This window comes from Eptesicus fuscus, chromosome 15, assembly GCF_027574615.1.
Source record: "Eptesicus fuscus isolate TK198812 chromosome 15, DD_ASM_mEF_20220401, whole genome shotgun sequence".
Lineage (NCBI taxonomy): Eukaryota > Metazoa > Chordata > Mammalia > Chiroptera > Vespertilionidae > Eptesicus > Eptesicus fuscus.
In genome coordinates this window covers 14,881,743-14,905,806 of record NC_072487.1, presented here as the reverse complement: position 1 = coordinate 14,905,806, position 24,064 = coordinate 14,881,743, and the positions used below count along the sequence as shown (strand labels likewise).

At 36.9% G+C, this 24,064-nt stretch overlaps 1 non-coding gene across 1 annotated transcript; it reads right to left on the bottom strand.

Annotated features, from left to right (window-relative positions):
* Nucleotides 1-23,668: 23,668 nt before the first annotated feature.
* Nucleotides 23,669-23,776, bottom strand: LOC114227276 (U6 spliceosomal RNA). The gene has a single exon (XR_003613327.1). It is a non-coding gene; the product is annotated as a U6 spliceosomal RNA (small nuclear RNA).
* Between the last annotated feature and the right edge of the window lie 288 nt (nt 23,777-24,064).

Here is a 24,064-nt window from a genome sequence, read left to right as displayed (position 1 = left end):
TTTGCACTTTGGGGCTTGTGGATTTCCAGATTGTATGATGTTTACGTATGGAAACTAATCTATTTTTTTTGTGTGTTTTTAAAAATATATATATTTATTGATTTTTTACAGAGAGGAAGGGAGAGGGATGGAGAGTTAGAAACATCGATGAGGGAGAAACATTGATTCAGCTGCCTCCTGCACACTCCCCACTGGTGATGTGCCTGCAACCAAAGGTACATGCCCTTGACCGGAATTGAACCTGAGAACTTTCAGTCTGCAGGCCAATGCTCCATCCACTGAGCCAAACCAGTTAGGGATAATCTATGGTTTTTGTTTTGTTTTGTTTTTAAAAAGCTTTAAAAAGGAACAGTTATCAGACAAATAATGTAGAGAATGTTGTTGAAAATAGTCCTGAACTGTGTTATGTTTGCAATGAAGTAGTATCCAGCAGTATTGACATGAATGAAGCTGACACTTGGATACAGGAAATTCATTGAATATAAATTTAAATATTAAAAAATAATGAGGTTATAAGTACCTGAAAAATTGCTTTTGCTCATGCCCAGTAGGAACTGTCATGAAAGTGGAATTATGCAACTGTTTCTGTGTCTCTGAGACATTACAAAGTTTAATTGACAGTTGTATAATAGGTTGGAAACTTTTTGATGGTTCATTTACTTTTCCTATAGATTGAAATCTTCACTTATTATTATAAAATGTTTTCATATATTTGTATAAAATACATACAAAATGAAAATATTACTAATCCCCCAAATGTAAGAGGGTAGTCAAACTATAGTAAATGTGGAAGGGTTTGTTAAATGTCCAGGAATGTTAAGTTCTTACCATCTACCAATGTATTTTAGATAAAAATATAGTCATAATTTATGGCCACTTGTATTTAGAATATTGTATACTATCTATACTAATAAAAGGGTAATATGCTAATTAGACCAGGAGATCTTCTGGGAGACCTTCCGGATGTCCTTCCAGACAAAGCCATGGTGGCAGGGCCAAGGCAGAGGCAGTTAGGTGTAATCAGGCCAGGAGGGGAGGGCAATTGGGGGCAAGCAGGTCAGCAGTGGGAGGGCAGTTGGGGGCGATCAGGCCAGCAGTGGGGGGGTAGTTGGGGCAAGCAGGCTGGCAGGGGGGTGCAATTGGGAGCAAGCAGATCAGCAGGGGGGCAGTTGGGGGTGATCAGGTCAGCAGGGGGGGGGAAGTTGAGGGTGAGAAGGCCGGCGGGAGGAGGGCAGTTGGGGGTGATCAGGTCAGCAGGGGGGGGGGGAAGTTGAGGGTGAGAAGGCCGGCGGGAGGGGGGCAGTTAGGAGCGAGCATGACGGCAGGCAGAGTGGTTAGGGGCTATCAGGCAGGCAGGCAAATGAGTGGTTAGGAGCCAGCAGTCCCAGATTGAGAGAGGGATGTCCGACTGCTGGTTTTGGGCCTAAACTGGCAGTTGGACATCCCCCGAGGGGTCCCAGATTGGAGAGGGTGCAGGCCGGGCTGAGGGACACCCCCCACCCTGTGCATGAATTTTGTGCACCAGGCCACTAGTATGTATATAATGATCCATAAAATAAATGGCAACATGTTATATCACTATTGTCATACCTTCATTTCTACATCTTTATAGTTACGGAATTAGAAGTTAACTTGGAGGTTTAATGAATAAACATTTACATGCAAATTAGTTACATAGGATTCCATTTATATATGTTCCTGAACAAGTCTTTGTGAGATAATCTTTTCACTTGTTCTTAGGATAATCACTCATTATACCTATGCTTAGCAATAGATATATTTACATTTTATCTCTATTTTGTTCAATGGAATTTGGAAATATTAACTGAATGTCTGTTATATACAGGTATTTCTTTCCATTTGCCTAATGGAGCCACTGTTCTTGATGGTTATGTTTTAGTTATGCATGAAAATAAAAATGTCCTGGTTTTTAAGGAATTTATGTGTGATGGGACATCAGGTCAACAACTCTCAACAGCTCAGGAAGAAAATAGCTTTTTGTACTATACTAATATTTTTTCTTTTCTTTCTTTTTTTTAAAATATTTTTTAAGTTGGAATGTTTTTTAAAAGTAGAAGAAAAAACACTGTCAGTTGGTAGCCATTTGAGTTTGGAAAAGTCACTTAAACATTTTCAATTCAAATCTCCCATGTGTAAAATGGGGACACTATTGTCTTTGAAAGTTGTTTTAAGGCTTAAGAGCATGAGTCAATTATAGATTTATGGTTTCCCATTTTATTTAGTGGTCTATAATTTTTTTCTGTCATTTTTACTTTGACATTATTTGACATAATTATCCCATATTAGCTGGTGAGAACCCTTCTAATAAAAAGCCTACTTACTTGGCATCCTTGCAACAACACCATTTCGTGAGTTAAAAAGCTTTACAGTGTATCAGTATATCATGGCAAAGAGAATTGTACATTGGATAAGAGTATTTTCAGACCTCTCAAGACAGAGATCTGACAGTGGTCTGCAATAACATGGAACTAGTTTAAAATCCCTTAAGAACTCTCTTGTTGTAGAGGATGCAGCCCTTGCATGAAGTGTCTGGGATAGCAAGCATGGCAGCAATAAACTAAAGTATTATTTGCTTTCTTCATAGGTGGCAGGCAGGGGTAACCCTCTGATTAGAAAAGAAAAAGTTTCCTTACTTGTTTCAAAAAATATTACTCCCAGGAAGAAGGACAATCATAATTAGGAAAACAGAATTCTAATATTTTTGTTCAGATTCTTAGGAAGTGAAATGATCAGAACGTAACATAGGCATAGGTTGGGTTTTAATTTGCTTCTCTTTTCTACCTCTAAGCAAAATCAGACTCAAATTAGTCTAGACACATGATGCTATTTCTTAGTTTAAAGATATGTCAGAATAGGAGATTCCATAACCTTCTCAGTAATCCATTTCAACATCTACTGATACAGCTTATAATTCCTTGTCTCTAGACTAAATACCATGTGCTGCTTTAAGATTAAACCCACTATTCTTGTTCTGTACTCAAAGAAAATAACAATCCTGGCCATTATTCTCTTCAAACTGTCTGTAAAAGAGTGTTTTTCAAATTTATAGTCACCATGTTCTTTCTATACCACCAATGGGAAGGGACCCAACATTTCCTGTTTTTCTACTCAACGCCAGAGTAGAAATTCATTTAATGAGTACTTACTACCTATCAAGCACTAGTTTAGATAGCTTTTATGTATTTGAAGTTGTTCAGTTCTCAGAACTATTCTGTCTTTAGTCTCCTGATAAGTATCACAGAGGTTGGGTAACTTCTCCTAGTTTGCACAGTTAGTGTGGTAGTTCATTTTATCTGTCAACTTGACTGGGCCCCGGGGTGCCCAGATCTTTGGTTAAATTTTATTTCTAGGTGTGTCTGTGAAGGTGTTGCTAGATGAGATTAACATTTGAATCAGTAGTTTGAGTGCTGAAGACTGAATGTTTGTGTTCCACAACCCCAAATACTTACCTTAAATCTTAGCACCCCATGTGATGGTATTTGGAGGTGGGGCTTTTGGGAGATGGTTAGGTCATAAGTGTGGAGTCTTCATGAATGGGACTTGTGCCCTTATAAAAGAGACCCCCAAAGAGCTTGGAGCCCAGGCAGTCTTCCTTCAGCATCCTTGCTCTTAATTAATACACTGAGCTGTCCCTGATTTGATAAGCATTGTGTAATCTTCACAACTCACTGCAAAGGAGCTCCTACTTGGGTTATTTGTGCTCCTGGTGGGAACAGGTTTTGGGCAAAGAGAAGTCACCTAACTGCCATAGGGACCAGGTACCATATGGATTTCTGACATATGAATATACAGCATACAACAGATGGAATCCTGAATTTTGGATTTCTCTCTGAAAGTCTCCTTTAATTTTCTCTGACAAATCAGATTTATACATCTGGAGACTTGAATTTTATAAAACTTTGTGGTCTTGTTCAGGCTGCAACTTGACAAACAGAGATAATAGCACTAAGTAAAGGTGTGAAGAACAACTTTACATTTTTATAGCCCTTTTCACAACCATTGTAAGCCGAGGCCCTTTGCAGGAAGTAGCAACAACTTTTCCTATAGATCCTATTGGGGTGTGAATCCTGAAACCTAATTCTGACCTGCTAAAGCTCATTTGATAGTATGGGAGACTAAAAATGGTCCTCTAGCTTCTCTCTCTCTTTTTATATTCCTTTGAATTTTTTCTTTGATGTTTTATACATCTCTCCTTTAAACAAACATTTATTCAACATTTAGCAATGTACTAAGCAATAGGGGATAAAGTGGCAAACAAGAGATAATTTTGAATTCCACTTTTGACACTTAATAGCTTTGGGTCTAGGTTTCATAGTGAAACAGGAATTTTGGGGGGTGAAAAAGATAGGTCTTAGGAAATTTTAGAAATTTTAGAAATTAAGAGGACCATAGAAGAAGCACAGAGCTGCATAACAGCAGAAGGTATATTTCCATAGAATAGGGGAGCTGAAAAGCTGTAACAGGTACATTTCCATAGAATGAGGAGCTGGAAACAGAAAAGGTCTATATTTACCAAATAAAGGGAAGGAAGCCCTTCATCCCGAAGGAGAAGAAGAAAGTCCAAATGGAATAGAAAAACAATAAGGAAGGAGGCACGGGGGAGAAACTCACAGGTCCCATGTGAGGTTCTACCTTTGAGCCCAGGAGTTACTATAGTAACCAGTCTAAGGGAATAGTGACCAATCAGAGGGGATATCAAGGCACTAGGATCTGCAGCTTTTATAAGCCATAGGGAAAAGGAACTCACTGGGACCCTTTCCCCCTCCCTACATGGGAGTTCGTTCTGGGGACTCTTTTTCCCCTCGCCACATGGGGGCCTGTACTTGTTCTTCAATAAATCTCCACCTTTGATATACCACCTTCTGTCTGTGGATTTATTCTTCGACTCTGGCGGACAAAGAATCCGGGTTCCAGTCCAGGGGAACACCGTGTGTTCATCTAAAAATTCCATTTCAATAGTTTATAAAATGGAAATTAGATATCTCTGTGGGGAATGAAATGAAGTTCTGCACATAAAAGCCATAGAACACTTATCGGGCAGTCAGTCAGTTAATGATTAGGTATTGAGAGTATAGGTGTGAGTGTCAGGCACTATTCTAGGGAATATGAAAATAGCACAATGCTACTGTCCTCAAAATACTTACATACATTAGGAGATAGACAAAATGTAGACACAAATACAAATATTTCAAATATTGATGACTATAATGAATAAAATAAAGTGATTATCAATTGGAGGTGGGCAATTTTAACTAGGATCGTCAAGAAAGGCATCTCTGATGAGGTAACCCTTTGAGTTGGAACCTGAATGATGAGAAGGAGGCAGCCATGCAAAGATCTGGGGTTAAGTCATTCTAAACCCACAGAAGCTGGAGTTTGCAAATGCTCTGAGATAAGAATGAGTGCACATGTTTAAAACCCAGAAAGAAGGCATATGGTTGGAGCACAGTGACTGAGGGTGAGTGCAGGAAGAAGAGCTTGGAGAAGTAAGCAGGGGCCAGATCTCCTGTGGTGGCTCTCTGTTCCAGGGAGAGGAGTTTGAATTTTATTGTGTTTGCTGTGAGGAGCCATAGGACGATTTTAAGCAGGCAGGGGTGGGGGTAGTGTTTGGATTGATATTGGACAGGATTGCTTTACTCTTACTTCTGAATAGAGGGAAGACCATAGTAGGATCAAGAATGGACTAAGGGAGAAGAGCTGAGAATTCGTGATGTGGTCCAGCTGAGAGATGTTGCTCACTGGAGTGGAGTTAGGGAGCAATGGTCAGATCTGGACTGCCTTCTTGTGGTGGAACTTGGGCTGGATGTAGAAGAAAAATATCAAAATAAATTAAGGGTGATGGGTTTTGGCTTGAGTAAAAAGACTGGAATTGGGCTGATGAGTTATACTTGAGTCATGCTAAGTTTAATATACCTGTTCCATCTTTAAAACGAAGTGGCCAAGTGAGCAGTTGGCTCCTAACTCCTGAGTTTAGGGAGATTTCAGGACTGAATGCATACATTTTGAAATCATCAGCATTTAGGTGACCTTTAAAGTCATAGGATTAATTAGAATCCTTTACAAAATAATAGCTACTATTTATTCAGCACCTACCAAATACCAAGTCTTGTTCTAAGTGATGTACATGCATTAAATCATTTAATACTCATAGCAACCCTACAAGATAAGGAATGTTATTATACCAATGTTGCTAATGGGGAATGGAGAAACAGGGAAAAGTTAAATTACTTGCTTAGTTCCATATCTCCTCAATGAAAGAGTAGGAATTTGAATTTAGGTAATTTGGCCCCAGTTTCCAGGCATTAGAGAAAAAAAAAAGAGAACAGGATTCAGTTCTAATGCAATTTAACATTTTGAGGTCAAATCAGAGAAGATGGAGTCTGCAGGGGAAGAGAGAAGGGGAAGTCATTGAAGGAGGGAGGGAGTGTAATTGAGGATGAGTTGTGGATGCCTAGATAAGTAAGTTAAATAAGAGGTCAATGCATCACATGTTACAAGAGCACCTACTTTGGCACTACTATATATATTAAAATTGGACCAATAAAAAAAATGAGCCCTTATCTCTGAGCAAAGATGTTATACAAGTTTGTGAAGTATATTTGGGGGACCCATAGCTTACACTCTATATAAATATAAAATTTATGTGTTAAAGATCTAAGTCTGAAATCCAAACTTTAAATCTTTAAAAATATATAAGAGAATATATTATGACCTGAGAGTAAAAAAGAATTTCTTAAATAAAATTAGCCAATTCTTATTAGGTACTTAGAATGTTACATGCAGTTAAAATGAGTTAAATATATTAACACAATTAATAGTCATAACAATCTTATGAGATTATCCCTACCTTTCTGATTGGGCAACAGAAGCATATAAGGCTAAGTAACCAAAGTTGTACAGCTGATAGGATGTGGAATCAGGACCCACCCTAAGCAGACCAGGCCTAGAAACTATGCTCTTCACCCTAATACCATTACTTAGTCTATGACATGATGCAAATTTCCATAAGCCAAAATTTTAATAAATGAGTACAATTAATTAAACTTTTTTTTTCATTAATAGTTATCATAGAGAAAAGAAAAAGACCAACCACAAACTGGGAGTATGCATCTATAGCACATGTAACCAACAAATGATTAGTATCCAGAATTTATAGAATTCTTTAAAAGATCAATAAGAAAAATAAAGAATTTCATAGAAAAAAGGAGCCAAAGACCCGAATAGGCACATTTGACAGAGAGATAGCATGTCTTCTATAAACTTACTAAAACTTAATGTCGTTAACAATTATGAAAATACCAATTAAATTATAATAAGTAATCATTTGATATCCAGGAAATAGCCAAACATAAAAAATCTGGCAATAATAAGCTTTGGTGAGAATATAACAATTTAAATTGTTCATGGAATGTAAATCTATACAATTAATTAGGGAAACAATTTGGTGCTATCTAGTAAAATTGATGATGTGCACCATCTAGGCCTCAGTAATATCACTATTAAGTATTTGTTCCAGAAAAACTCTTATGCATGTTTACCAGAAGACATATCTTAACTATTTATAGTAGCAGATTTAACAAACAAACAAAATAATCAAACAAAGAAACAAAATCTGGGAATAACCAAAATAGTCATTGATATAGGAAAGATGAAATGCATTGTAAAATATATGCAATGGAAAGTGTCTCACTATCACTGTTGTCACTATTGTTGCATTGCTAATGTGTGCAAGTTGGATTTAGGTACAGACAGATGAGAAACAGGTGGGTGAATACCTCTGCAAGTTGTGAATCAGATGGTGTATGTGGGGATGAGGTTTGTAGATCTAAATTGGAATGCTCTAGTAGCGAAGGAATATTATGCCTCTGGAAAGGGATAGTAGCTGGTACAATATTCTTGACTAACAGAGAGGGAGTAGTATCTAACGCTCAAATAAAGAGTTTATGTAGAAATAGTTTCTATGAAAACAGGAAGCGAGAAGGAACAGGTGCAGGTGCAGGTCTGTCTGGATATGCTTGTGGATGTGGTGGTGAGTGCTGGTTGTTTTTTGTGATTGCCTCCATTCTCTCAATGAAATAGGAAGGAAGTTCCACCGCTGAGAGTGAGAAGGGAATGCACGTATGGAAATTTTGATAATTGGGTGCAGGTATTTAGTTGAGAAGAAACAATTTCAAAGGATAAAATATACCAGCAAATAATATTTCTTATAAAATAAATTTCTGTACAACTCAAAACTCTACTTTTTGTGTCTTTGTGCCAATCTCCTCAACAATGAAATATTTTATCAAAATTTTATAGTAATTAAAAAAATTATACTTTACCCCATGTATAGAGTAGGGAATAAGTATTGAAAAGTTTAATGGAGGCAGTGAAACACACACACACACACACACACACACACACACACACACACACACACACAACCAAGGACCTCTGGCTAATCCACAGAGATTGCTCTTCTGGATACTTTACTTTCAGACAGAAATGACTTTGTACTCTGAAATTGGACTATGGGACTTGATAAATGTTCATTTTTTTTTTTTTAAAGAAAAGGAAGCTCAAGCATTTTGCCTTGTACTTTCCATTTTTCGCTGAAGTAGGGAGATGGTCTAACGTTTATCTATGTGCAAACATTACTCTTGTAATCCTAGAGGGTTATGGAGACCTTAGTTTATCCATCATACACCTTTCACTTGCCCATGGGTGGCTTTACCTTATGTGTACTCAACATTTCTAAGGATCCCTGCTACTTCCAGATGGATAATAACCTATTTTTATTGATCTTCAACCTTGACCCACGTAGTACCTGTCTTTCTGACAAAAGGCTGTGCCAGTATACAATAAAGTATTCATGTTGAAGCACATAATTCTGGGTTTTGACATTTTAAAACACTAAAACTTTAACTTCCATGGTGCTCAGGTATGGGGAGAATATATGGGTGTGAGTCATAACTGGGTAGAAACAAGTAGGAGTGGATAAATCTAGGTGGAGAAATCAAGCCACCCACAGGGATTGCCAGAAATAGATTGGGGAGGTTTTGTCTTCCCGTCCATTTCTGCCTTTCTTCTAGCTTTGTCTATAGGATTAAGCTTTGAATTTTGAGCATGAAGAGCTATTTGCTATTGTTTCATTGTGAGTTTTGCTCACTCAGGTGAATCTTCTAATCCAAAATAAACGCTCTCACTTTATTCATTTTTAGTTGCATCATTCTTCAAGTCAAGCATGCCATCTTATTGTTGAGAGACAAAGCTAATTTGAAAAGTACTTCTCCATAAGTAGATTTTGTTCTAATGAGGTGTTTATTGATTTTTTTAAAAAAAAAAACTTTTTTTTTTTGTGTGTGTGTGTGTGTGTGTATGTGCATTTGTATGTTTGTGCATGTGTGTATGTGTATGATTAGTATTTGTAGTGTTATTTTTGGTTTGGTGGAGGCTTCTCTCTGGGATCTGAGCTGTCTATTACATGTTATTGTTTATGTTTTGTGGTACATTTATATATAGAATGAGACACATAAATACCACCCAGGAAATCAGTGGCAATAGCAACTCAGAATTCTTTGCTATTATTGATGTTTAATTTTATTTTGCATCTATATGGTTTATAAATCTTTATAAATCTTTGCCAAAACGTATTTTAGCTGAATTGGAAAAGTTATCACAAGAAAAAAATTGCTTGGTGTGGAGCAACAGGCTTTGTGTCCTGTTTTATAAGGCTGTTTTATTGTTTACATTATAAATTATGTATGAAGAAAAAAAAAGAAAACAGAATGATATATTAAATGTTTATGAGAAACTCTAGTACGCCCTGTGCAAGGAACAGTTAGTTCAGGGGTTTGTCATTCAGGGTATTGATCACAATGGGAGTCCAAGTGGAGGGGAAGCATGAATTTCTCCTCAAGTCAACAGTCAGTATAGAGATGAAATAACCCTAACTTTGAATTCCCTTTCCTTCTCCAAAGTTTATTATCACTCAGCTTGCAGCACTGAGACCTTCAGCCTTTGCCTGAGGAAGATAAGAATTACTGAAGGGGGCTGTATTTATCCTCTTTTATCAGTTTCCTTGAGGAAGGAAGACATATTTTGGTCTCTTTTCTTACTTAAGAAAAGGCAGGCATAGCATTATAGATCTTGTTTGCTGAGAAAGGAGAATAACTATATCAATTTGATTGAAGGTGTCAGAAATGTTTTGGGAAACAGCAGAAGCAGAGTTTGCGGTGGGGAAGGTTTGACGTATAGCAACAGCTGTGCCTGCTTTGTTTGTGTTTTGATTTAATACACCCACCGGGTTTTTAGCATATTTTGCTAGAAGAGCAAATTGCTATTTGCAAAACTGATGAAAGTGTATTTTGTGGACATTTGCCCATGTTTACCTCCACGTTCAATAAATAATGTAATTCTTAAATTTTTGTGAAGGGTCTGGCAGACTTTCCTCCCTGGTTGAAACTGTTATGTGCTTCTCAATTGGGTGAAAAGGAAGGGAAGGGGTGTTTTAGGTAACAGATTGTTTGAATGAAAGGTACTCCTTGCCCACAGAGATGCTCTGTTACATACATGACTGCTACGGGAAGTATTTGGGTTGTAATAGAAACCAAAGAAAGCGAATCACACCCATAATGATCCTTGTATTCCTAATTTCTGTTATTTGTTTACTTTTGTGCACTTGATGAGGCACTTCACTTCCCAGTGCCTTCGTTTTCATAGCCACATAGTGCGGTCCATAGTGTGCTTTTCTAACCCTGCTGAGAGGATCAATGTGGTCCCTGTACATGAAGGGGCTTAATAAATAGTGTGTGATTTGAGCTTTCTGGATGAAAGTTGCTACGTGAGTACAAAATAGAGCAGCCTCCCACAGGTAATGCCTTTGCCTGGATAACTCTGATTACAGGCTTTCTTTATCTCGTCAAAGCAGAGATTTTCCTCCTTGATTCCTCCCTGTGTCTGAGCTGCAGAAGCTGAGATGCCTATTTACTCAGTACCATTTCCTTTTGAGCACACATGCACCAATCAGGGAACACACTTGCAGAAAGATTTGTTTACTTAGTGCACACATGGCCAATCACAGAAATGCAAATAGGAAAGAGGAACAGTATGAAAGGAGTGTTCGCTGCACATCAAGCCCCCAGATGGCTCTCAGAACCTCTGCCATCTCCTGGGAACCAGATTTTAGAATATGTATTTTCAAGTGAAGCGATTGTATCCAAGAATATTGACTAAACTTTAAAGTTTAGTCACTAAAGTACTTGTTAGGATTTATTTAAATTTGACTTCATTATTTTCCAATATCCTATGCAACTCTAGGTAAAAGCAATAACAAGAAATAACTTCATACAATATTATTTCAGTGTTTACAAAACATTTTTACAAATATTACTTAATTTGTTCCATATAGCAACCATATGAGACAGGAAGGACCTGTAGGTACAGAAAGGTTATGCAATGTAACGTCAAAAAATACCCTGCTGTTTAGTGGCAAAATGTAATTTAGAACAAACATCTTCAGTGCTTTCCGTATTTCCAGGGATGGATGGTGAGTTCCACCACACATTTCACATCTGATTGATAAGCAGTGGCTCTCAATAGTGCTGTGCTCAGGATCATTAGGCTATTCCCAGTAACTGCGGGCAAGAGTGCAGTGACTGATTAGCGATTCCCGTTCTGTATGTGGGCAGAGACCTGGGTCAGGAGTGATGCATGTCTGCCAGCCCAGAAATGCACTATAATGTGGGTGTCAGGCACTGAAAGTTTGGGTATGTTCTCTACCCCCAAATTCATATATTGAAATCCAACTCTTAATGTGAAGGTATTTGCAGGTGGGGACCTTGGAATTAGGATTAGTGCCCTTAGAAGAAGAAACCAGTGAACTAGCTCACTGTTTCCACCAGGTGAGGACAGAGCAAGATGATCGGTAAAAGGGAAGAAGTTATTCACCAGAATCTGACCACCCTGGCACCTGGATCTTGGACTTCCAGCCTCCAGAACTCTGAGAAATACATTTCTGTTGCTTATAAGCCACCCAGACTGGTACTTTGTTATAGCAGTCTGAATTGACAAGGATGGTGTGTTTTTTTGTTCGTTTGTTTTTAGTAAGTGATTTTCTGAGTAATGACTTTGTCTCTGTAGCACTCAAGTAAAATAGGTATCTCTGAACCATTTGTAAGGGATAAGGACTGAAGTTATATACAGATTATATATATATATATATATATATATATATATATATATATATGTATATATATATATGTGTGTGTGTGTATATATATATATATATATATATATATAATATATTAGATATATCTGCTTGATCTAAAATAATTTAATCAAAGCACTCCTTTACCTAAACTTCTCACTTTGAAATGTGGCAGACGATTATGATATAGATATATGTTTCCTTGACCTTTCTCTCAGAATTTATTTATTTATTTAAACTCAAGCAGTGCTTGAGTTAGGTGATATCTATTTAGAAAAGCTGATACATGAAAATGAGAATGTAAAGGCAGTGAAGTGAGTAACAAACTACTTTCTCAATATCTATTGGTAAAATGAAGGTGAAAGAAGGGGAGATAATCTGAAATAGAAGTAATATGGCAGGGAGACGTCTCAGTTTCTTGACATAATATCAGGTAGGTGACAGTTTGTCCTTAGTATTGGTGAGGATATCATTGATTGCTGACATACGTTATTTTGGGAGGGCATTAATGTTATGGTAAATAATGCAGTCCTATTAACCACAGGAAGTATCCTATCTTAAAAGACACATCAGAAGACATGTCTTTTGGCTTTTAAGAAAATGACATAAGACTCATACAGTTAAAATTATTTTTGAAGCTGACTATCCCTGGGTGCATAACTGTACTGATATTTTCCCATCAGTTTGCAGACAATTGGCCCACTTTGGTGATGAGTCATTCAGTTCTACTTTCAATCTTGGCATTGAAAAATACGTAGATATCTCTAGTGTGAAAAAGACATTTCCATATTCTTGCCTTAAAATTAGATTTAGAAGTATTTGACCTGTTATTTCACCAGAAGGTTTTTGCAATAAATTTTTTTTATAAAAATTGCTCTAGTACATTTTTATGGTTGGGAAGGACCATTTTAAAATATGAATTGAAATTTTTCACTGTGTGATTGGCTTCCACATTTGTATCTTCTGCTCAGTATCTCTTTTGAGTTTCAGGTCATATATACTAATTCAAAAGATTTGAAACTAATGTAATATTGTATGTCAACTGTAATTGAAAAAATAAAAAAATGATTTAAAGTAAATAAAGAATTAAATAAAAAAAGATTTGGAGTGAAACAAGAAATATGGATGTAATCTCTGATAGCCGCTTCTCCCTGACACTCCTATAATAACCCATCACTATATTCCATGGTTTTACTCCCTAATTATCTTAAAATCTGACCATATCACTCTGGCTCTGTAGTCAGAAACCTTAGGCTTAACCTTAGGCCAAGCTCCCAATCTCTCCCTGTCCTTTTAATGATGACATAACTGATTCTCCTCTAGTTACCCTTTCCCCTCCCCTATCCATTCTCCAGAATGAGCTCTTCTAATGAAGGTAGTATAGATTCTTTTTCACAACCCTGGAGTGTAAGAACACTTCTATTTCTATAACCAAATTGAATCTGGACCCAGCTACCTTGGGTGTTGGGAAACCCAGCCTTATACAGTACAATGGATTTAGATCAGGAAGGACAGAATCAGACTATCTGATCTCAAATACTAAATTTACAAGTCATGTGATGTTGATCAAATTATCTCTTAAAGCCTCATCCTCTTTCTCATGTGTAAAATAGGGATAGCAATAGTCTTTCACTTACAGTAGTTGTCAGTATCAAATGAGACAACCCCAGTAAAGCTTTCAGCACAGTAAAGCTTTTAGGACATGAAATAGTGAAGGTCATCCTCAAAGCCACGTGGGCAGCCCTCACTGCCTACTCTGCCTCCATAGCCTCGGTGCTTGGACACAGATGCAGGAACTCTCACCGAGGTTCTCCTGGTCATCATTCAAGGCATCCTACACTGAAAACTCAAGACATGGGACTCTTCTACCATACAAATCCCTCACCTCCATCCCTAACCTCATAGCTTCTTTTACTCTAACACCACATAATTGACCTGATGGTGGCTTGGGAAAGTTGGGGAAGGACAAGGAGATGAAGATAAAATGACTACGGAGCCATTGGATAAATAATCCTGTTTTCTCTTTTCTTATGTCAGAATGGGAAAGGAAAAGCTACATTTTATTTTTTTGTCCTTAATAACCTCTCTTGTTATCACAGACTCAATTCTTATTATGCCCCCTATATTTTCTGAGGATCCTTGAAGGCCAAGTTCCCTTCAGGCACAGAGCCTTTGCCTATATTGTTCCTCTTTCTTTGCCTGATGAATTTCCTCTGGTCCTTCATATCTCAGATCAAACTTACTCAGAAAACCCTTCTCTAATCTGCCAGGTGAAGACAAACCTGTTATATATTTTACATTTCTGTCTGTTCCTCCATCCAGTATCCATCACTATCATCTTAATGTATATATGATATTTTCACCCACCAGACTGAAAGCTCTAAGTGGTTAGGGACCACATTGTATAAAGGCAGAAAGTTGTGGAATCAACAGAGTACTTGGCATGTAGTAATGATAAATATTTGTTGGCTGACTGAATAGGTAATTTTTTCATAGGCACTGAGAATTCATGTTATTTGAAGTACTCTATTGCTTTTAACATTTATTTTTACTTTTAAAGATTTTAAATTTGTAAAGGACAGCAATTATGCAGTAATCTATTTTTAATTATGTTATAACTAAACAATTTTTATGTTTGGATTTTCCTGTTGCCTTCATTGACCAAATGTAGGAATTAGTCACTATTGCTTTCTGCTGTCTACATTGTTTATTGCAAACTACTGGTATTTAAAATTAATGTTTTGATAAAATATTATACTAGTAAGGTTACATATGGATTTACAAACTCACAAAGATAAAAGAAGAACATCCTTTATTTTTTGGATATTAACTATGGATTCTCTAAATCTTCCTTCTGTGCTGTTCAATAGAAAACCTGGGGCCCCAAAATGGCATGGCTCCTGCTAAAAGTCCATCCTACCAACCTAGATTTAATACTTGAACTAGTTACAGTTTCAACCTCTCCCAGAAATACAATCTTAACTAACCAGTCTGGAATGATTTGATCAAGCACAAGTAAGGTAATCTGTTACATGGGCTCTCTTCATCCACTATAGAAACAAGAGGCAATCTGCATGATTAAAAAAACAAACCAACTTGTTATTCCCTTCCCCCCAAAATAAGATGTCCTGGTCTAAAAAGAATCTGCTATTTTCTTTTGTTAATAGCTCCTTTGCCCCATTCTTCTTCCTATAAAAACCTTGCATTTTTGTACAACCTTTTGGAGCAAGATTTCTGCTTGCTAGATGGTATGTGATTCAAAAGTATTAATAAAGCCAATTAGATCTTTAAATATTCTCAGTTGCAGTTTGTTTTTAACACTCTCCCCTTTCCTCCCCCTCTCTTTTTCCCTGACCCCTCTCTCCCCTCTCCTTTCTCTCCGTCTTTATGTCTTTGTCTATATCTTTGTCTCTTTCTTTTGCAACTATATGCAGGTTCATATGCACAACACACCCACCCTGATCTGAACACACATCTGTAACGAATAATGGAAGAATCCATCCATAAGTGCTTTAATTTAAGATGCATGCAATATTGAAACATTATCTTTCAACTTAGAACTCTTAATTGTGATTCAAAAACTTTCATTATCATTTTAATGGATTAATTTTATTTGGCAGTCCTTACAGGATTCTACTCTTAAAATCTCTTTGGGAATTAACAAGTGCATTTAGTTTCCAAATCTGCTCAGCTCTGCATCTTCAGGTCCAAAGTGCACAGAGCATGTTTTCCTCTCTCTCTCCTTTCCACCCCAGTAAACTCTGAAGCAAAATAAGTCCTCAGAAGACTATAAAAAGGCTGTTTAGAGATCTCTCCTTTTCTCTTTTGAGGAGAGAATTTCATTTGACAAATTTGGTATGACTGTTATCAGTCAATTAATAATTTATAAAATGTGAACCAGAATAAAATTAATCTTCAGAGTACTGGCAAATCAGTTGCACTTCTGCTAATAAGGATTCAGGGTGCATGAGAATCTTACTGGAGACTGAATACATCTGTTCATTGTGTGGTTAACCTGATTGTTTCCAACTCATTCTGCTCACTGACATTAGTATAATCCACAGAGCTAAATCTGAATAATATGAAAGTCTTATCTTCCAGAGATGCTAAGAAGGAAATCACAAAAACTATGGATGAGGTGATGTGCAAGAAAATTACCGTTCTCCTTAGCCTCTGAAATGTTCAGAATATTCCTTAGTCTGCTTATAGGTGTGAAAATTTAGTGTCAGGACCATGATGTGCAGGTGCTAATTTTTAGTATCAATTTTAATGCCTCAAGTGTAGAAGTACCAGAGATATTAAGGAATGGCAATAAAGGAGGAAAATTGAAATTATACTACTGCTCTAACACATCTGGTATCATTTTGATGTGGACTCTTCTAAATTATCTTTTTTGTATATTTTATTTTTATTTATTTTTGGTAAAAAATTTTTATTATTTTTTAAAATCTTTGTTGTTGAAAGTATTACATAGGTCCTCCTTTTCTTGAAATACTTGTATTCGTAATTGTGTACGATGCTTTTTCCTTGATACTATTTCATAAACACTCCCACATTACAATTTAGAGTTTTCAAAGTATTAATAGTATCTAGCTCATAAGTATGGCATAATTTCTTTAAACATGTCCTATTATTGGGCATTTGGGCTGCTTGCAACTCCTCAACATTTTAAATAACAATGAACTGAATACTTTGTTCATTGATATTTTGATTTATTTACTTAAAAGAGATTCAAAAAATGGTATTATCACTGCTTGATTTTTGAAGGGTTGAGACTTGATAACATCAGTCTTCTTGAATTGTCATAGAGTCTCAGAAGGAGAGAACTGTGAGTTTACATGATAATTGTATTAAGAGCTTTATTCAATTAGGTAATTCCAAATACCCTTTCACCCTTTCAATTGTCTTTTGTATTTTTTTTTTTAATCCTCATGCGAGGATATTTTTCCATTGATTTTTAGAGAAAGTGGAAGAGAGAGGGAAAGACTGAGAGAAATATCAATGTGAGAGAAACACATCGATTGGTTGCCTCCTGCATGTGCCCTGACCAGGGCCAGGGCTGGGGAGGAGCCTGCAACTGAGGTACATGACCTTGACCGGAATCCAACCTGGGACTCTTTGTTCTGCAGGCTGATGCTCTATTCACTGAGCCAAACCGGCTAGGAACTAGGTGAGTCAACTTCATCTGCAGAAATATCAACAGCAGCAGCAAATCTGTACTGAGTATTTATGCCAATAGGCCAAGCCTTCATTTACATTATGCTAGTTGTTCTCTACTTTGCAGATGAAGAAAGGAAAGTTTAGGATGGTTAGGTACTCTGCCTAAGTCACACCAGGTAAATCACAGAACTGGAATTCCAGTCCTACTCTGGTGATGTACTTCACAGCATCATTATATGGACACTGAAATTATGGACACGTTTTTTTTACACCATGTTCCTAAGAAGAACCAAAGCTTCATGTTCTGCACATTTTATTTTTTTATTTTTATTTTTTTTAATATATTTTATTGATTTTTTACAGAGAGGAAGAGAGAGAGATAGAGAGTTAGAAACATCGATGAGAGAGAAACATCGATCAGCTGCCTCCTGCACACCCCCTACTGGGGATGTGCCCACAACCAAGGTACATGCCCTTGACCGGAATCGAACCTGGGACCCTTTCAGTCCGCAGGCCGACGCTCTATCCACTGAGCCAAACCGGTTTCGGCATGTTCTGCACATTTTTTAAATATCACTTCCACTGTTTGTTGAAGCTAATAACTACTATTTCATCAGGTGAGTAAGAACTCTGCAGAAACAGTAATCACTTAAGAAAGAACATTGAATGCAATTAAGTAATGGATCATATATTTCTGGGTATCTAAATGGCTAGATGGAAAACTTCATGACCATAAAAAAACTATGTCATTGTGTTCACTGTTACATATATAATCTCAAATATAGCGTTCAGACAGAGTCAACACTCACTGTGTGTTGAATTAATGAATACTCAACTCCAAAAGCTTCTCACAGCAAAAGAAACCATGGACAAAATGAAGAAGGTATCCATTATATGGGAGAACCTATTTGGCAATGATATATCTGATAAGATGTTAATTTCTAAAATATATAAAGAACTTATACCATTTAATACCAGTAAGACAAACAGTCCTATTAAAAATGGGCAAGGGACTTGAATAGACACTTCTCCAAAGAGGACATACAGAAGGCCAAGAGACACACCAGTATGAAAAAATGCTCAAGGTCACTACTAATCATCAGAGAGATGAAAATTAAAACAACAATAAAATATTACCTCACACCTGCCAGAACAGCTACCATAAATAAATAAATAAACAATAAGTGCTGGCGAGGATGTGGAGAAAATGGAAACCTTGCACACTGTTGGTGGGAATGCAGAATAGTGCAGCCATTATGGAAAACAGTATGGAATTTCCTCAGAAAACTAAAAATGGAACTGCCATTTGACTCAATAATCCCACTTTGGGGAATATATCCTAAGAATTCTGAAACACCAATCAGAAAGAATATATGCACCCCTATGTTCATAGCAGCATCTATAATAATAAAAGTGTAATATGCTAATTAGACTGGACAGCTGAAAGACCTTCTAGTCGTCATTCCGGATATCCTTCTGGATGAAATAATTTTATAACCTATAGAATAAAAATTAATAATAAAAAAATTAATATTTAAATAGAAATATAAAATGTAACAGTGTTATGTAGTCAAATGCAATTACACTCAACTTTTCTTTTTCACTTTTTTCCACTCAAATTTTTAAAGTGTTGTAAATTTTATTTATGGTGATATATGGATGTGTTTTATTATGTTTAAGATGATATGGGGTAAAACTTCTAATATTAAGAGTTTCCAAAGCTGCTAATGTCATAACACTCTATGCCACCACTACTTGGTTTGAATAAAAGGGAGCTCATGAGTTCCACATTCATTCTTCTGGCTGTGGATGGCCAAATTCCAGAACAGCAGGTGTAAGTTTTCTTGCTGTTAGTGCTTGGGGGTCAGTAGTTGGTGAGCCTAATGGAATAATATGGGCATTCTCTCTTCTAGTTTAATCTTGCTGTAGCCTACTATAGTCTTTTTCTTTTTTCTCTTATTTGGTCAAATACTTGTGCACACATTTATATTTCCTGAAATTATTTTCTGCCTAGGGATTATCTTATAGATATTGTACAAGTCACTTCATGTACTTCCTTGAGACTCTTGATCTTATTACATGCTGACCCCTACCTTTACCTCTTGAAAAAATTTCCCCGGTGGTGGAAACATTAGACTTTGGATCCAGAGCTCATGAATTCAGCCTCGAGTCAGCTCTGCTTCTGGGTTTGCTGGGCTTTGCTACTTATCTTTGGTTTCTGTGGTTGGGTTTCTACCATGAGGGGCTAAATCCCCAGCTGCTGTCTGTCTGATTGATCTAGCTTCTGCTTACTGCCTGCCATCAGAGTTGCCTGATGGTAAACTCTGTTTACCTACAGGGCTAGCCAACTGTTGTTTACTTCTAGACCTTATGAAAGCTAATACCTGTGTGCCTGAACTTCCTTCCCTGACCAGCCACTCTTCCTTTTATTTGCTGCTAGGCTTTTCTTAACAGCCTTTACATTTGTCCAGTTTGGCCCTGGTGGGACAGCCTACCTTCTTTGTCCAGTCTCCTCCAGATTGGCCATTTGTGTTACTGACAAATCCCTGATCTTGAAGCAAAAGATAATGGTACACAGTTGAAATGTGTGAGAAGCCGAAGGTAGTGGCAATGAGTATACACTAGTATTTAAGTAAAAGCAAAGCTTTTTTTCTATCTTATGTTATTTTAAACCACAGTGAAACAAGTTGTGTGTGTATGTGTGTGTTTTGTTGTTGTTGTTGTTGTTTATGACAATCCCTATCCCAACTGTTCTGTATAGAAATATTTGGTTCCAGGCAAATGGAGTCAGAATGAAAATGTATTCTTTTTTCGGGGAAGGAAGAGAGATGGGGGAAGGTGTAGTACTTAATCAACAAAATATGTAACTTATAATTGGAGGAGAATTGTACAGCTTTAAACATGGAATTTTTTAAAAGTATTTTGTATCTTAGCTTGAACTTTTAAGAAATCTCCTTCAATGACTTTTCCCCTTCTACATTGCTACTCTAGGCGTAGCCTTGCTTTCTCTTTTGCTCAACATCTGGTTAGCCAGTGCTAATGTTGGTTATGGAAGTTTGCTTTCTATTCTGAAATTGCAGACTTCTGTCAGAACCAGGCTGGAGAGTGGGACTGGATTTCATAGACTATACATGTGGGTAATGTTTCTGATGGAAGGTCAGTGACATCACCTTGAATGAAGAAAAGCTTTAATTTTTCTCAGAGAAACCACTTTCCTGACCGTTTTCTCCTTTATTTTTTGTTCCTCTGGCAGATTTATCAATTGGATGATATTTTTGTGGGAGTGGAATTTTCTTTACTCCTATTCTTACTTGGTGTTTGGCTTTCTGGGAAATAATGATTTTCCTCCTCCATTCATATGTGCATCTTCCTCATTTCCAGTATTCATACGAAGGACGAAAGCACAACCATGACAATCTACAATATATCCTATATAATAAAAGGCTAATATGCAAATTGTCCCCTCGACCAGGAGTTTGACCAGCAGGCAGGCCGATCAACCGCCTATGTCCCCTCCGCTGGCCAGGCTGGCGGGACCCCACCCATGCATGAATTCATGCACTGGGCCTTTAATATATACATTGAGTGGCCAGATTCTTATGCATTCAGAGATCATAATAATCTGGCCACTCAATGTATGGTGAGCTATTGGCTACCTTTTCTGCCCTTAATAACCATCAGGCTCCAACCAGCTATGAACCCGCTCCCCCCCCCCCCCCACCTTTTTTTTTGAACACAGGGATGGGAATGAGGCCAAATAAACTGAAGCACAAATATTAATGCCTTTTTAGAATTGCCTAAAACTGTGGTCGGCAAACTGCGGCTCACGAGCGACATGCGGCTCTTTGACCCCTTGAGTGTGGCTCTTCCACAAAATACCACAGCCTGGGCTAGTCTGTTTTGAAGAAATGGTGTTAGAAGAAGTTTAAGTTTAAAAAATTTGGCTCTCAAAAGAAATTTCAATCATTGTACTGTTGATATTTGGCTCTATTGATTAATGAGTTTGCCGACCACTGGCCTAAAACTCTGGTTGCTGAAATGGTTAGCTGGTGTCTGTTATCCAAACAACAATTACTCAGCCCAAAGTGATTTTACATTTAAAACAGAAGTTGTACCCTTCTGTAATTATGGCTATTTGATCACTGATTCTGACACTTTTACATTTTCAGTATTGTGAGAGAGAAAATCCTGTTTCAAGATTTGCCCTTTAAGAAATTAGGAAATTAAAAATTAACTTGATTGAATATTTAACATTTGCAAAAAGAAAATTTCAGATGTCATTCTAGCTATTAAAGGACAGGTATTCCCTTTCCAAGTCCTAACATACCTTGTGAATACCAGCTTTAATATATTGATAACACCTTGGGATGAAAAGTTAAAAATCTTGTCAAATATTTTCAGATAATCTCACATAGCTAATGGGCTTGCAAAACAGGGCAAACTCTGACCAATGGGTATTACCAATTAAAAAGATGTCTCTGAAGCACTCTATGCTTCATGAAACTTTCATTGGCATGTTATATATTAGGCAGTGAATCTTAACTTTCTAATCTAGTATTTGAATTATAATTTTTACATATGGAACTTTATGTGATTTATAAAGAGTCTATTTGATAAATGGTGTCCAGGCTCAGATTTAGGACAAAACAAACTATCTTCTAATTAAGTGCCAATTTGGGACTCATTTGAGGATTCCCATGATCTCATTTTCTTTTTCATTATTTTGGTTCTCATCCCACACTCTAAAGATGTGACAGTGGTTCCTCTCCATTGAGAAGTGAAACATGAAATGTTAGAGGACAGACTTTGAAATCCTAAGGCTATGAAATTGAATTTTATCTTAGCAATTTAACATTATTTCATAGTAACATTTTTCTAATAATATTTCTATAACTTAATGAAAGATAACATATGCTAGTTCCTTAAAGGCAAATTATAAACATTATCTGGTTTAATTTTCACACCACCACCGTAAGATAGATGTTGCCATCTACATATTATATATAAAGAAATAGACTCTTAGAGAGGCTAAGTAATTCTTCCAGTTTCATACAGTAAGTGCCAGGAGTCAATATTCAAAGTCAGATTGCTTGTTCCCTTTGTGAGAAATGGTATTGGATTTTCTTGCAAGGTTGTTGTGAGAATTTAATGAGATAGTGTACAGATTTCCAGCATTGTAGAAATGCTCTGTAAATTTTGGAATTACATTTACCCTTCCTCTTCTTAACTCTCTATTCTATTTCTAGAAATCTCTTTTAGCCTTTTTTCTCTCTTATTTTTCTCACTGTTACCATCCCAATTCAGGACATTATTACTTTTTCTTTGAATTGTTTTCCCTGGCCTTGTTTTTTAGCATTTCATCTCCTTTTTCTTTCCCTACATAGCCTAAGATATTGCTTTGGTCATATGACCATCTTCACACCCTTCTTCTCGTAAGTTATTCATAAATATAGACTAATTTCTTTATGACTTATAAAGCAAAGTTTTAATTGCTTAGCATGACTTTTGGGATCTTCCTCAAAGTAGCCATGTACTACCTTTCCAAGCTTCGTTATACTTCATGGTAACAAACATAAGTAGTCTCCCTCTCTCTGAGCAAGACATGTGTGTGCCTAGTTTTTGCCTCTCTAGGATTGCTAATGCTAGGATTTCCTCTGAGATGTCTTTCTTTCCTTCTTCTCCTTACTTCCACTGTTGCCTGTCATTTCCACACACAAATCTCTTTGGCTAGTTGAAAACTACTTCTATTATAAAACCATTCCTACCTTTAGCCAGAATCTTCCCTCTGCCTTTCATTCCTAGAACCGCAAAAATCTGTTACATTACCTAAGTTTTCCTTGTACTAAAATTAGTTGTGTCCATATCTTCTTCCAGTGTTAACTTTGTTCCCATTGAAGACCATTCCTTATTCATCTTTTTTTGTTGTAAGTAGCATCACATACACATTTCTACATCTGGTATAAACTTGAGAGATTGAATTTAATTAAGTAAAGCTCAAAAGAGGTAGGGCAAAGAGCAAAAGCTTTGAAAATAGGTAGAACCAATTTAAACAAGACATCTGCCAATTAAGAGCCTAGTTAGTCTTCAGCTTCATATCTGTCAAGTGGGCTGATTCTGTCTATTTCAGATGGATGTTGGGAATACTGAGGTAGAATTAACCAATAGCTAGCACTGTAGTATGTGATATGTGTCAGGCCCTGTTCTAAGCACTTTAAATATATTTAATCCTTATACCTGCCCTGTGAAGTAAGTGCTATTATGATCTTATTTTTATTTATTTATTTATATTTACTTATTTATTTTAATATGGAATGCTTCACAAATTTGCATGTCATCCTTGCACAGGGGCCATGCTAATCTTCTTTGTATTGTTCCAATTTTTAGTATATGTGCTGTCGAAGCAAGCACTGATCTTGTTTTTCGAGTGAGCAAACTGGGGCACAGAGGTAGTAGGTGTCTTGTCCAAGGTTACACAGCTAGTAAGTGGAAAAGCTGGGATTGAGAGCAAGCATATGTGCAAGCATTGTGCCTTATTAGATTTTCCCCTCTCTATAACGTGAGCATGTCTCCCTAAATTGAAGGTGGGGGATATTATATTTATTGATTCAGCAAGTGCTTGTCCTAGTGTCAGTGTGCCAGGCCGGATGTGGTCTGCCCTTAAGGAGTCTCAGCATCACAGGGGAGGTAGGTGAGCAG